This window comes from Macrobrachium rosenbergii, chromosome 52 (genome assembly GCF_040412425.1).
Source record: "Macrobrachium rosenbergii isolate ZJJX-2024 chromosome 52, ASM4041242v1, whole genome shotgun sequence".
Classification (NCBI taxonomy): Eukaryota; Metazoa; Arthropoda; class Malacostraca; order Decapoda; family Palaemonidae; genus Macrobrachium; species Macrobrachium rosenbergii.
The window spans coordinates 27,143,737-27,157,737 of record NC_089792.1 but is presented as its reverse complement, the minus strand read 5'-3'; the positions used below and the strand labels follow the sequence as shown (position 1 = coordinate 27,157,737).

Genomic DNA, 14,001 nt, shown 5'->3' with positions numbered 1-14,001 from the left:
GGAGGTGGAATGGCAGTTGCCCATAAGATCTCGAGATGGAAGGTGATGCTGCATCTCCTGCTGGTCCCATGCCCCGTATGAGGTGGCTCTGGTGAATCTAATGTATTTGGAAAAGTGTTGGGTGTAAAATGTCTAAAAAGACATTGATGGGGGAAGAAATATCTTTCCAGTTGGAGTTTTATGAAATGGAAGATGGTGAGTTTGCTGACTCTGACAGCAGGAATAATGGGAGTAATAAAGATAACAACCTATTAGAAGTCTTGGGTGATTTAGATATTGATGACGATGATGATGATAATACAAGTCATCAACAAGAACAACACAGTGATGTAGAAAGTGATATAAGTGCTCAGTATGAAGGTGGTGAAACAGAGAGGCTGGTGGGGAGGTTTTTACAACAACATGGTAGGCATTCAAGGTTGCACTTGTCAAGCAGTGGTGTTGGTGGTTTGGCTAAAGCTTCTGAACATGATGGGTGGACAGATGGAAATGACTATGTACCAAATAATATGACATTTTTATTCTAAAATAATGTTTAACACATACTTACCTGTTAGTTACATATAGCTTTAGTCTTTGACGTCATGGCAAAATTTCAAAACGCGCGGCAGCGCCAGTCCAATATCGGGTGATCGCCCTTACCTGCCCTCTGTCGGGTACTAGGAACTATTCCAACATGCTTCAGAATAATTTGCCTACCTGTCCCCGTGGGGAGGAGGGTGGGCTTTAGATATGTAACTAACAGGTAAGTATGTGTTAAACATTATTTTAGAATAAAAATGTCATTTTAACACATACAACTTACCTGTTAGTTACATATAGCTGATTGACACCTTTAGGAGGTGGGGCAATGACAGCTAAAAAGAGTTGTTGGAAACATTAAGGTTATTAATGTAGAAAATTTCTTAGTTCCTCACCTGCTAAGGTAGCTGATTCCACAGTTACTGCCTCAGTAACCTGCTATCCTTAGAGCAACCGCTGGGTATAATGACCTGGTCGCAGATTGCTTAAGCTGGGTATCAGTCACCTAGGACATGGCCGTGACAATACCACAAGTATGCCCCTGCTCAGGCGCAGCACAAACATCATGAATTACAAAAGGGGTCACCCAACACCAAAGAAAAAGCATAACCATAAAAACCAAAACCAACTGTGGGGTAAAACTATCCAACACTTACCCTCACAGACAACCGTAAAAACCTTCACACTCCAAAAAACAAGTAAGTAAAGGTAGGTTAATCCTCCTTTACCCCTTTACCCATTACCGTGCCAGATACAACAAAAGGCCCTAACGTGCTGCACTCATCAAACACTGTCTGCACTTGCGAGAGATAATGCAAAGCAAATACAGACTTACATCTCCAGTAGGTTGCTTGCACAATATCTTGAAGGAGAGGTTCCTTTTATAAGCGAGAGAAGTAGAGATAGCCCTCACTTCGTGAGCCTTCACTTTACACATTTTCAAATCATTCTCTGAAATATTGGAGTGAGCTTCAGAAATCAGATCTCTAATAAAAAAGGACATGGCATTCTTGGACATCGGTCTAAGAGGGTTCCTGACCGAACACCATAAGGAATCTGAAGGACCCTAATATCTTTAGTCCTTTCGCAAATAATATTTCAAGGCTCTGACTGGGCAGAGGAACCTCTCCTGCTCTTACCTACCAATTCCGACAGACTGGAATCTCAAAAGAGCGAGGCCACACGGGTGCGAAGGGGGTCTCGTTCTTGGCCATAAAAACAGTTTGAAAGAACAAATTGCTTTTGAAGCAGAGAATCCTACTCTCTTATCCAAGGCGTGGATCTCACTGATTCTCTTAGCTGTAGCTAACAAAACTAAAAAGAGGGTTTTCCTCGTAAGATCTCTTAAAGAAGCAGAATCCATAGGTTCAAATTTCTCAGACATAAGCCACTTCAGGACTACATCAAGATTCCACGAAACAATTTTTTAGCATCTGACCTCTTAGAGGTACCGAAGGATTTAATAAGGTCCGTTATATCTTGGTTATTAGAGATATCCAAACCTCTGTGACGAAAAACAGTAGCCAGCATGCTACGATAACCTTTAATTGTGGATACAGAAAGGTTCTTATTCCCGAGGAACAAAAGAAAATCCGCAATCTGCGTCACCGAGGTTCTGGAAGAGGAAATGTCATGATCTTTGCACCATGAACGAAACATATTCCACTTGGACTCATAGACCTTGATCGAAGATGGTCTTCTGGCTCTAGCGATGGATTGAGCCGCTTTCTTCGAAAATCCTTTGCTTCTGAGTAGGCGTTCGATAGTCTGAACGCAGTTAGCCGCAGACTTGACAGGTTTTTCGTGAAATCTCCTGAAGTGGGGCTGTCTGAGTAAATCTACTCTGTTTGGAAGGCTCCTCGGAAGTCGATCAAGAGATCCATGAGAACTGGGAACCAATCCCTGGAAGGCCAGAAGGGGGCTATCAACGTCATCCTGGTGTTGGAGTGGTGCTGAAATTTCCTCAACACCGCACCTAACATCTTGAACGGCGGGAAGGCGAAGGTCCAGACCCGACCAATTCAGTAGCATTGCGTCCGTCTGGAAGGCTGCTTGGTCCGGGACAGGAGAGCAGAAGATTGGGAGCCTGTTCGACTTGTTCGTCGCGAACAGGTCTACCAGAGGTTGACCCCAAAGTCTCCACAGCGACTTGCACACTTCTTCGTGCAAAATCCACTCTGTGGACAGAACCTGGTGCTTCCTGCTCAAGGAGTCCGCTCTCACGTTGAGGGCTCCTGAATGAATCTTGTTAGGAGCAGAATCTTGTGCTTCTCTGCCCACAAAAGGAGGTCTCTTGCTACCTCGCTGAGGGAGTAAGAATGAGTGCCCCCCTGTTTTTTTATGTAAGACAACGCTGTGGTGCTGTCTGAATGAACCAGAACTGTTTGTCCCTGTACGAATGGTAGGAAGTGTACGAGACTCAGGTGGATTGCTTTCAACTCCTTCTTGTTGATGGGCCATTCTTTTTCTGTCGCATTCCACAAACCTGAAATTTCTTTTACACCCAACGTCGCTCCCCATCCTACTTCTGACGAGTCTGCAAACAGTTCGTGGTTCGGGTTCGACGGAAATAGAGAGAGACCTTTCTCTAATTTTCTTCGATCTAACCACCACCTTAGATCTTCCTTGATAAGGTCCGAGATTGGAAAGGAGAAGGAGTCTGGAAGCGTTTTCCTGTTCCATTGCTCCCTGAGGTAGAATTGAAGGGGCCTCATGTGAAGTCTCCCAGGAGACAAACTTTTCTATTGACGCCAGAGTTCCCAGGAGGCTCATCCAAGCCTTTATGAACAGGTATCCATATCCAGAAAGTTCTGGACTTTGCGAAGACAGTCCGAGATTCTTTGATCTGACGGAAAAGCCAGAAAGGAACTGTTTCCAGTCTCATTCCTAAATAGATCCTGGATTGTGAGGAGATAGGTGAGACTTCTTCCAATTGATTAGAAGTCCTAGCTTCTGTGTCAAGTCGAGAGTTACTTGCAAATCCTCCAAGCACTGAGACTGAGACTGGGAAACGAAGGAGCCAATCGTCGAGATAGAGAGAGATCTTTATTCCTCTGAGATGAAGAGCTTTGGCAACAGTGGACATAACTCTTGTGAATACTTGAGGGGCTGTGGACAGACCGAAGCACAGAGTCCTGAACTGATAAGTCTTCTCCTGGAAAACGAAGAAGAAACTTCCTGGACGCGGGATGGATCGGAATGTGAAAGTAAGCGTCCTGCAGATCTATTGAGACCATCCAATCCCCGGACGAAGAGAATTGAGGACGGATTGCGTCGTCTCCATCGAGAAACTGGTTTTTCCACGAAAAGGTTGAGAGAACTCACGTCCAGGACTGGTCTCCAGCCGCCTGAGGCCTTTGGAACAAGAAAAAGGCGGTTGTAAAAGCCTGGAGAGTTGACTTCTTCCACGATCTCTATCGCTCCTTTTTAAAAGCATGGAGTCTCTTCGCACTCAGAACCGAGCATTTTTCTAAGTTGCTGGAATATGCTGTCAAAGCTAAAGGTTCTGTTGCAAGAGGGGGCCTCTTGAGGAAGGGATAGAATATCCTTCCTTTAGCACGGACGTGGTCCACTGGTCCGCTCCGATCTCCTCCCAAATTTGCCAGAACTGCTGAAGTCTGGCTCGACTAGTGCATGGAGGACATGCAGATCACTTTTTAATTGAGGGTTTGATAGTCTTGGAGACAAATCTTGCTTTGCCCCGAAACGAGATACTGTACGGGTGAGGGCCTGCCACGAAAGGGCCTATCTTGATTAACTAGAGGACGAGTTTGCGCTGGCAGAGAAGGTTGAGGAGCTTTTGGTTTCGAGTGGATTGCACCAAAAGGTCCTGTGTGGACTTCTGAGTAAGGGATTTCGATACTTGGCCACAAGTTCTTGAGGGAAAAGGTACTTCTTATCCAGAGGTGCGAAAAGAAGAGCCGATCTTTGAGTCCTAGAAACTCCACTTGAGCGACAAAGAGCACCAAAGTTGTCGCTTCTTAAGAACTCCTAACGTGAAGATGGAGGCTAACTCAGACGACCGTCCACTAATCCCTTTATCTAAGCAGGACATAACAGAAGAGAAATCATCGAAATGCGCTCGGAAAGACCAAAAGACTTTACCTTCCTACCCAAAGCGCCAATAGTCCAGTCCATAAAACTGATGACTTCCAAAACTCTGAAAACGTTCTTCAAAAGGTGGTCCAACTCTGAAGGAGAGAAGAAAATCCGAGCCGAGTTCATCACAGAACGACGAGTAGAGTCAACGAGACTGGAGAAGTCTCCCTGAGAGGAGGCAGAAGCTCCCAGAGAGAAAACTTCCCCAGTGTCGTAGCAAGCCTTCGTCTTAGTAGAAAGCTTGGAAGGAGGGAAGCAGAAAGTGGTTTTCCCTGATCACGTTTGTCTTCCAACCAGGAGTTCATTTTCTTTAATGCCTTTTTGGCTGAAATAGAAAGCACTAACTTCATAAAGGAAGAGGTACGAGGCTTGAGTCTCTTGCGACTGTGAGAGGAGAGGGGCCGACCAGGTGCAAAATCCTCAGAAAATTATCAATAAAGAAGCGAAGAAGCTTCTTATAATCCGAGCGAGAGGAGTCTGTTTCGTCTACAGGAAACTCTTCCACAACTTCTTCCTCAGACGAAATAGGAGAAAAACCTTCCGCTTGCACATACACATCTTGTGAAGGAGGAGTAGGAGCCTGAATAAGAGCTTGAGGAGGAGCCTGAGCCTGAGTAGGCGCCACAAGAGGAGCCTGAACTGGCGCCACAAGAGGAGCCTGAACTGGCGCCACAAGAGGAGCCTGAACTGGCGCCACAAAAGGAGCCTGGGATGGCGCCTCACCTGGCGCTACCTGAGGCGCTTGAGCCTGAGAGAGCGCTAAATCTTGAGGGAGCGCCTGAGCCTGACTAGGCGTACGAGCCTGATCCTGAACCAAAGGAGGATCAAGAGACACAGATCGAGGAGGAGCTTCGTACTGGGCGCTCCGAGAGCTCGAGACGAAGGAGGAGGCATCAAATACACTTCAGAAGGCTTTGCTGGAGAAGAACCAGGCCTTCGAGCCCGCCAAGAATGCTTCCAATTTTCTTGTGCATCGCTCAAGAAAGTCATGAGTAGACGAGGATCCAACTGGGGAACGATGATCAGTAGAGCCAGGATCGTGATGAGGAAGAGCGCAGAAGCCACAATAGGCTTACGTGAAACCAAAGGAGAAACACCGGGAACGCTGGGCAACACCGAATGGGAAGTCTTATACCTCTTGCGCACATGAGCCTTGCGCCTGGGAGAAGACTCTTCTGACGACGAAAATCTCTCCGGACTCTCCCAAAAACTACAGGAAGGCTGTGATAAGTTTAAATGGCTTCTTCTTCTGAACCGCTGAAGGCGAAAGATTCCTGGACCTCTTCAATGGTCTAGACTCGTCGGAAATCTCCAGCCTCTGCGAGGCGAATCACTGGAGCTTGAAGAAAGACACTTCCTTGAGTCGCCTTTCCAACGGCGCTCTGAAACAGCCTGGGAAACAACAGGACTGTTCGAGGGGGCTGCTCGTGAGCAGACCCCACTCGCCTCCCTTGGACTTTCAGCATGTCTTCTCCCAGGAGCAGGGGAGCTTGACAGAGGCTTAGGTCTAGGAGAACGAGTAGGCCGAGCAACCACCTCCTCCACCACACTAACACTTTGCACTGCACTTAAATTATTCACAATATTTTGGAAAGAATCCATACGCTCATGAAGGATTTCACATTAACGCCAATATCCTCCATGGCGCCCACAATAAGGTTAAATCTGGCGTCCATCTGGACTTGATACTCAGACAGTGTGGGTTCAGGGATATCAGAGTCAGGAATAGGAATATTAGTAGCCACGGGGATATTAATAGAAGTTTCCTGCATAGCTAAGGGAGATTCCGGTTTCTGAGAGAGAGAAGAAGAACTTCTAGCTAAAGCTTTCCTGGCTCTATCTTTCTCAAGCTTCTTTACATACTTAGATAGAGCCTTCCAATCTTTTTCAGTCATACTGACACATTCATCACACTTCCTCTCATATGAACATTCCTGACCTCTACAAGCCACACAAATTGAATGAGGATCAAGACTAGCCTTGACCAACCTCGTCTTACAGCCTTTGCTGCATACCCTAAAGGTATAAGACCCAGAATCTGACATAATTATCAGAAAACCTGACTAAATAGGTGACAAAAATAACTGGCAAAGCCGCAAACCAACAAAGAGTACTTCACCAAGTGAAAACAGCTCGATGTAGGCAGATACAATGAAATTTCGCTCGAGTACCGACAACAATGTCGCCGGCGTGACGGCAAAATTATTCTGAAGCATGTTGGAATAGTTCCTAGTACCCCGACAGAGGGCAGGTAAGGGCGATCACCCGATATTCGGACTGGCGCTGCCGCGCGTTTTGAAATTTTGCCGTGACGTCAAAGACTAAAGCTATATGTAACTAACAGGTAAGTTGTATGTGTTAAATATGTTTTTCCTGGAATGGCAAGAGTGACAATCGATTCCAGTTTGAGGATTGACAGCAACAAATCAGATTGTTTCGTGCCAGTCATTGATAATATAGTAGTTCTAGTCATGGTTGCTGAAGCAAACTGCTACCATGGGTAACATGTCACTGGTTGACCAAAAGGATTAAGTTAGATGAAGGAATGAACAGTTGCTTGTTGGAAATGATAGTATTCCTCACAATAACATTACTCATGCTCCATGTATTCAAGCAGCATGTCAAAGATTATTGATTGACTGTTATGCTTATTCATACACCTGTATTTCTAAAGCTTATGCCTTGTGAATGGTACCAGACCATTTACAGATTTTCCACTTCACAGATAATGATTTCAGTGACTGCCATTCTAATGACAGACTGTGGAAAATAAGGAACATTATGACACAAATACGAGAACCATTTTCAAGATTTTTTCTTCCATGATGAGTCATGTGTTGTTCAAAGGGTGTCTTATTTTCAAGCAGTACAGGCAGTCCCCGGTAAATGGTGGGGGTTCTGTTCCAGGCCGAGCACTGATAACCGAAAATCGGCGACAATTACAGTAATAAATGGCGTTTACAATGTAGTAAGCACTAATAAACTGCTTATCGGCGCCATTAACTGTTTATCAGCACCATTAACCGTTTATCTGCGCCATTAACCATTTATCGGCGCCATTAACCATTTATCAGCGCCATTAACTGCTTATTGGCACCGTTAACCACTTATTGGCACCACTAACCATTTACCAACACCAATAAACTGCTTACTGACACCGATAAACAGCTTACTGACACCAAAAATCGCTTACCTTCACCAAAAATATGGTTAACGACGTTATTAGCCAAGCAACCGTAAAACCGAAATGCAGTTAACCGACACTGCTGATAAGCGAGAACTGCCTGTATATTACACTGAAGAGGCACTGGTTTGGCATAAAAATTTCATCTGTAACTGTAAAACTGTATATGTAATGGATGTTGTTATTCACACCGGAACAGATATTAACATTCCCACTAACAACCCTCTAGGTCAATCTTAAGCTGTCGTGAAAACACTCTGGCCAAGATAAGGATCTTGGCGATGGCCATATTCTGTACACAGACAACTTCACCCACCACGGCTTGAGTGAAGAGTGAATATTTGCGCGACAGCAACATAGAATGATTGATACCATTCATGAAAACAGGAAGAGATGCCTATCTTCCATCAGCCATGAAGAAAGGAGATGCTGTGTTCAGAGAGAAAGGGCATCATCTTACCATCAAATGGTACGCAATGGCCTGTTAGCACTTTCAGGGTAACGTGACCATCAGACAGGGGACCCAGTCAAGAAGCTGGATGTTATGGTAAACTATTTGAAAAACATGAGGCTCTGTTAATAAGTCTGATATGCAGATGGGTACCACTGAGTGTGCACGTGTGAGAACACTGAAGTGGTATAAAAGCATTCCTTTACCTAACTGACATTGCGTGCTGAATGCTTATAATTCATATAAGCACAAAACTGGAAATTCCATGTCTTGCAGGATTTCTCTCTGAGAATTTGCAGGCTTTTCAACAAGAATGGCACTTTTCAACCAGAAAGGAGTGGTAGAAGCTTATATGATGCCAACACAGTCATGAGCAAAAAGGACAAAGGGTGTGCCATGTGAGTGCAAAGATGAAGAAATGTGAGTGGGTTAAGAATAAGTAAGTGTCCACCTGGTGCTTGGGATGCTTCAGGGTATACTATAGCAATGTCAAGTTTTGAGAACATGAAAAGAAGCTTATATTTTTGTATATATCTTGTCTATCATTTTACTCTGGGAATATTACTAGCTTTAGCTCAAAAGCAAAATTATTAGAATAACTCAGTCAAATAGCTGATAATTTTTGCAAGCATTTCAGTGAAGAGGCTACACCCTGGAACAAAACCCTTCGGTTAGCTGGGCTCCCCACTCTGCACTAGCAGAAATATTCACTTTCAACTCGCTGTGGTAAATGCACAAAACTGTTTAGAATTTTTCATACCATGTGCATGTCATTTTCTATCCACTGATGTCTTTGTTTTTTTTTAAGTTGGCCAACCTTAAAGTTTGCCCTGTCTACGTATTTCATCAAGTTCCATAATAAAACACTTGTGGCATCCAGTTATTTTGATGTGACCTAAGGGACTGAAGGTATTGAAAATAGACAGCCAGATGGGAAGAAACCAAAAAGATTAGATGAGAATTAAAATACAGAAAACAATAACACTGCGGCTGATGGGATGCTGCAATACCTTAATATAGAGCCTACTGTTTGCCACTTAAGTACACTGTATGTGATAACCTGCCATAGGGCCCTTACAACCTGGTTATTCACTCTGATACTCTGCAACAATATTGATTTAATTATCTTCAAAGTTGGAATATAGGTACATGAACAAAAGAAATTCTGTTTGCTTCAGACATTAGAAAAATCATGAAGGTAAAATTACTAGTGTTCTTTTTTCCTTTGCGTCTATAAAAAAAGCTTACATTTCATGTTTCATACCTCACAGGTGAAAACTGTAACTTGAAAAAGTCACATATACTACCAAGGTTAACTGTCAATAAAAAAATTGTGAAAGTTTTAGAGCTTCAACCTGAAGACAAAATGTTATGAACAACATGCCTGTGTCAGGGCCATTCACTTTAGTTGTAAAATTAACTTAACAAATAAAGAATCGGCAAAACATAAACTTCATAAAACATAAAAACTAAGTGATTAGCTTTCAATAGCTCTTGTAAGCATTAAAACAAAATCCACAAAAGATTTAAAAGCATATCCATCTTAGGAAACTTGCCACTTACTTCATAATGTGAAAAACAAGCAACTAAATAAAGAAAGCAATGCAACAAGAGTGAAGGCAGTCCATACTGCTGTTGAAATTGAGCTTATTGTGTTAACATTAACTTATTTTTTCCCAACCTGGTGGGAGAATCTCCTCTCCTGCAGCATAATCATCATCCTCTGGTAGGATCTCTAAGAGAAAAATAATCATCATGATAAGCAACAACAAAATGCACCTAAAATGTATATGGAAATGTTAATCTACTCTATGGGAGAATAAATTCAAAAAATTTACATGTTCGATGAATATAAGTCTCTCATTTAACCTGTCCCTCAATGCCTGGTACTTATGATTCAACTAAAGGCTGATTACTTACTTTGCACAACTCATCTACTGGACCCTTCCTGTGTTTTTTATCAAGGACCGCAATGAAGTCATCTTTTGCCCTAATAACCATATGTGCCACTTTGTTTCAACCAAACAAATCACACAACTTCTTTAATTCTCTTGCTTCAAATCCTTATTTAAATCCTTATTTAAAAACATAAACTTTGAATTAGGTCTATACGAGCATTCTCCTGAAAAGAACCGAGTCAAAAGCTACTCCTTGATAGCCTGTGGTGTGATGTCCTTGCCTCCTGTTTTCCTATGTATTATTTTGAGCAATGCTTTTATGGGCTACTTGAATGTGTACCATCCACTTTCAACACTGAAAAGTCCAGGATCAGCTGATTTATTAGCCAATGATTAAAGTTACATCTACAACATGGAATTCCCTGTCTTTGGTGTTTACTGCATCCTTTAACCAGCAACTCTTCAGAAGGCTGGTTTTAAAAGAAGTGAGCATATTTTTGTAAACTTTATTTCTCATCACCAAAAATTATGAAAACTAACTAATACAACTAGGTAAATCAGATACAGGGAACCATAAAATCAAAGTAACAAGTCAGAAATTAAAACAAGAAATAACACCCGCACATAAAATATCACATATACCATATACAGTATACTCATGTATCATGCGACTTTAGAAGACCTAATTTTGAAGCTAATTTTAACGGGGTTGCATGATACATGAGATACAAAATTAGCGTATGTAATATTCACATATTAGTATCGTATTATAAAATACAAGCATAAATATGCATTTTTCCCATGGATCTTTTAAAAAGTTAGGCTTTACTTCAATGTACCCAATAATATTGTACTGTATGTACAGTACAGTATTCTCATATTACTATTGTATTATAAAATACAGTACAAGCATAGTGATCATGTGCCATCTGCACTGTTCAGGTTTTCATGAACCTGGACAACGATACCTTTCGAGAATTTTTGTTTAGGCATCAATTTCCATTTAAAGATAACCATGGGAGAAAGTTTCATCCTACCTGCCATACACATTAAAACAACAGTAAATTATGTTCTTTCACACCCAGTATTGATTAAAATACTTTTCTCTCTAATTTTATTTACGGTTGAGTTTGATGGCATATCGAAGTTTAGGGGTGTTTCATACATGTTGCCGATGCACAATAATTCATAGTCATTAGCAGCTTGCACATTGTTTGTTTTCTCAGCTTCAGCTACAACTCGCAGCTTAAATCTAGCAGTATATTTCCTGGTCGATCTTCTCTCCACAGCCAATAAGGGTACAGTATACAGTACTGTTATGTAAAATTATATCAGTCCTATTCTACTTAACGTCATTTGTAACATAACTACGGTAATTATATTACTTACTATCATACGATGGTTGCAATGCAAGCAAAACAGCTGTTATTATCTGATTTGGTTGTTCACAGCAAACCAGCTGTTTCTTGGTCGGTTGTTTATGGCTGTACACGCTTACACAATGAGTACAGTATAGCATTGCTAACGATACTTAAACCATTCTCTTTTACTTTTTTAACTTATCCAACTAGAAGATGGATAAAGAGATGGAGGAAAGGAGGTTAGTCTATTCTAATTTGGTCTCTCAAAAACGACCTCGACGAGACATGAGATACATGATAAAATCATTTTTATGAGTGAAAATTTGGGGTTCACACAATATGCGAGAACATGCATTACACGAGTAAATACAGTAAATGAATATCACTTTAAAAAATGTCAGCAACATGAAAAAGATGAAAAAATAAACATTTCCTGCCCAGCAAAATGGAATAAAAAGGCATTGGCTAGGGGCCCCCCCCCCAAAAAAAAAATGTGAATACATACTTAGTATTGGATAAGACAGTACATGATGAAAAAGGAACAGGAAAATTTTCTGAACTGAGTGATTTCCAGTTGCTGTACATATTCCTCATAACATGGGGGGGACAACATATACAGTGTACCTTGTGTGCCACAGTATATGGTACTTAAGGTTCTTTACAGTATTATCTGGCATCAGCTGCGTTGCTTTCTACCTTTTACTTTTCATTCGTTCCATTCAGCTCTTTATTTAGCTGCCCAACTTCTTTAACTTCAACTTGTTCCCATTTTCACCTAATTTACGATCAAATCTTTAAGACAAGCCCTATGAGAAAACAGATATATGACTATGTGATCTCATTATAGTAACTTTAATAATATCCCTATCAAGCACTTCATATTTATGAACAAAATTTACTGAACTTACATAAAAAGCTGCAATTTAGTAGTACCTGTACAGTATATTTCTTTCTCATTAGTATTGGTGCAACCAAAAAGATCATTATACCACCGGACTGATGAGGGGAAATGAAGAATCTACAACCTACAATACTTTAGTACAGCAAATGAGATGGTGGACACCTGGTCAAAGAAGTCTTACCAAGCATCAATTCTCATAATTATAATAAGAGGTTTGTTTTTTGTAATGATGTGTCACAGATATATGCTACAGAGTAACCTACAATTAATTAACTAAACACAAACCTAAGAAAACTAATATATCTAAACACATATATCTACAGCAATAGCCATACAACAAGAACATAAAAATTTACCGTAAAAATAAAACAATTGTTACTGAATCTTTGTCTGGGTTCATATTTTAATGTTTTTAACACAATTTGCTGTCCACTATCTGGAATAAAACTGCTTTGCACAAATGACAACTTCTCTAGTAAGTGGTATACATTCTGATAAAATATAAGGAATATGCCAGTGAGAAAAGGCAATTACATCAAAACAAGGGCATCATTTTTATTATTTACTCGAGTAAATTGTTTTACTCATGAAAATAACAAATTCATGTACGCCGTGCATACGAGAAAAGCAGTTATAAAATCTTATTAGAACATTTTTTTCTTTCAAGAGCGAACCAGTAAGCACCTACTATAAGTAATGATCTACATTCACATTAATTTGCCTGAATCCAGAATACAACATTACTGCACACATATTCAGTTTTAAAAGAACAGCAATAACACTACGCAACTTCATGAATGCCACATGTACAGAATTACTCAAAATTTTTTCCAGTTACCAGAGCTTTCATTACTAGAAATTTATGTGAAGAAAAATAATTTCTGAGAACAAAATTTTATTTTTAATGCAAATTCAATGCCATACTTATATTAGCCTGTATTCATAGTCTTCAAATATCCCACACATTACAGTATTTATTTTAACAGATGAAAGTGAATTGATGGTAACTCTATACATGCACTTTATGGATCCCTGAGTCCCTAGTTCTTGTTGCCCTAAGTTATGTGTAGTCTAGGCTATTAACTATGAAAAATCAGTAGAGCTGGAAGGTGGGATGTTAGTATACTAGTAATGGCTCTAGAATTTAACAAAATTAGATCTATTTATCACGAGTCCATTATTTATTTTAACTGGAAACACAATTCAGGTGGGGAAGCTCGAGCTGCTGAAAGCCACAGAAGTGGCTGGAGTGGACCTATGGTCATAGAGAGCTCCTGGGAGAGATTAGCTCTGGGAGGAACAGACATTCAATAAGCATAATTTCTGTTAAGTAGTAGAGAAATGTTTGAGGGACACTCACAATATACTGTATGTGGTTTGCAAATTCATGGGAAGGAAAAGTTACATTACCCTAGTAGTTGGTTCCAGGTCCAACTTCTTTCAGCTGCACTGCAGGCTGACATGTCAACATTACTGAAGAGGAAAATGGAGATGATGACAAAGTACTTTTGGCGATGATGCCATCAAAAGCCAGCCATAAAGGTTACCTTCTGAGCTCATAATTCTTGTACACCATGCATCTATTG

At 41.0% G+C, this 14,001-nt stretch overlaps 1 protein-coding gene across 1 annotated transcript in view; it reads right to left on the bottom strand.

Annotated features, from left to right (window-relative positions):
* Window positions 1–14,001, bottom strand: part of LOC136833942 (dentin sialophosphoprotein-like) — a 47,437-nt gene that overhangs the window by 17,952 nt on the left and 15,484 nt on the right. The window lies entirely within an intron of this gene.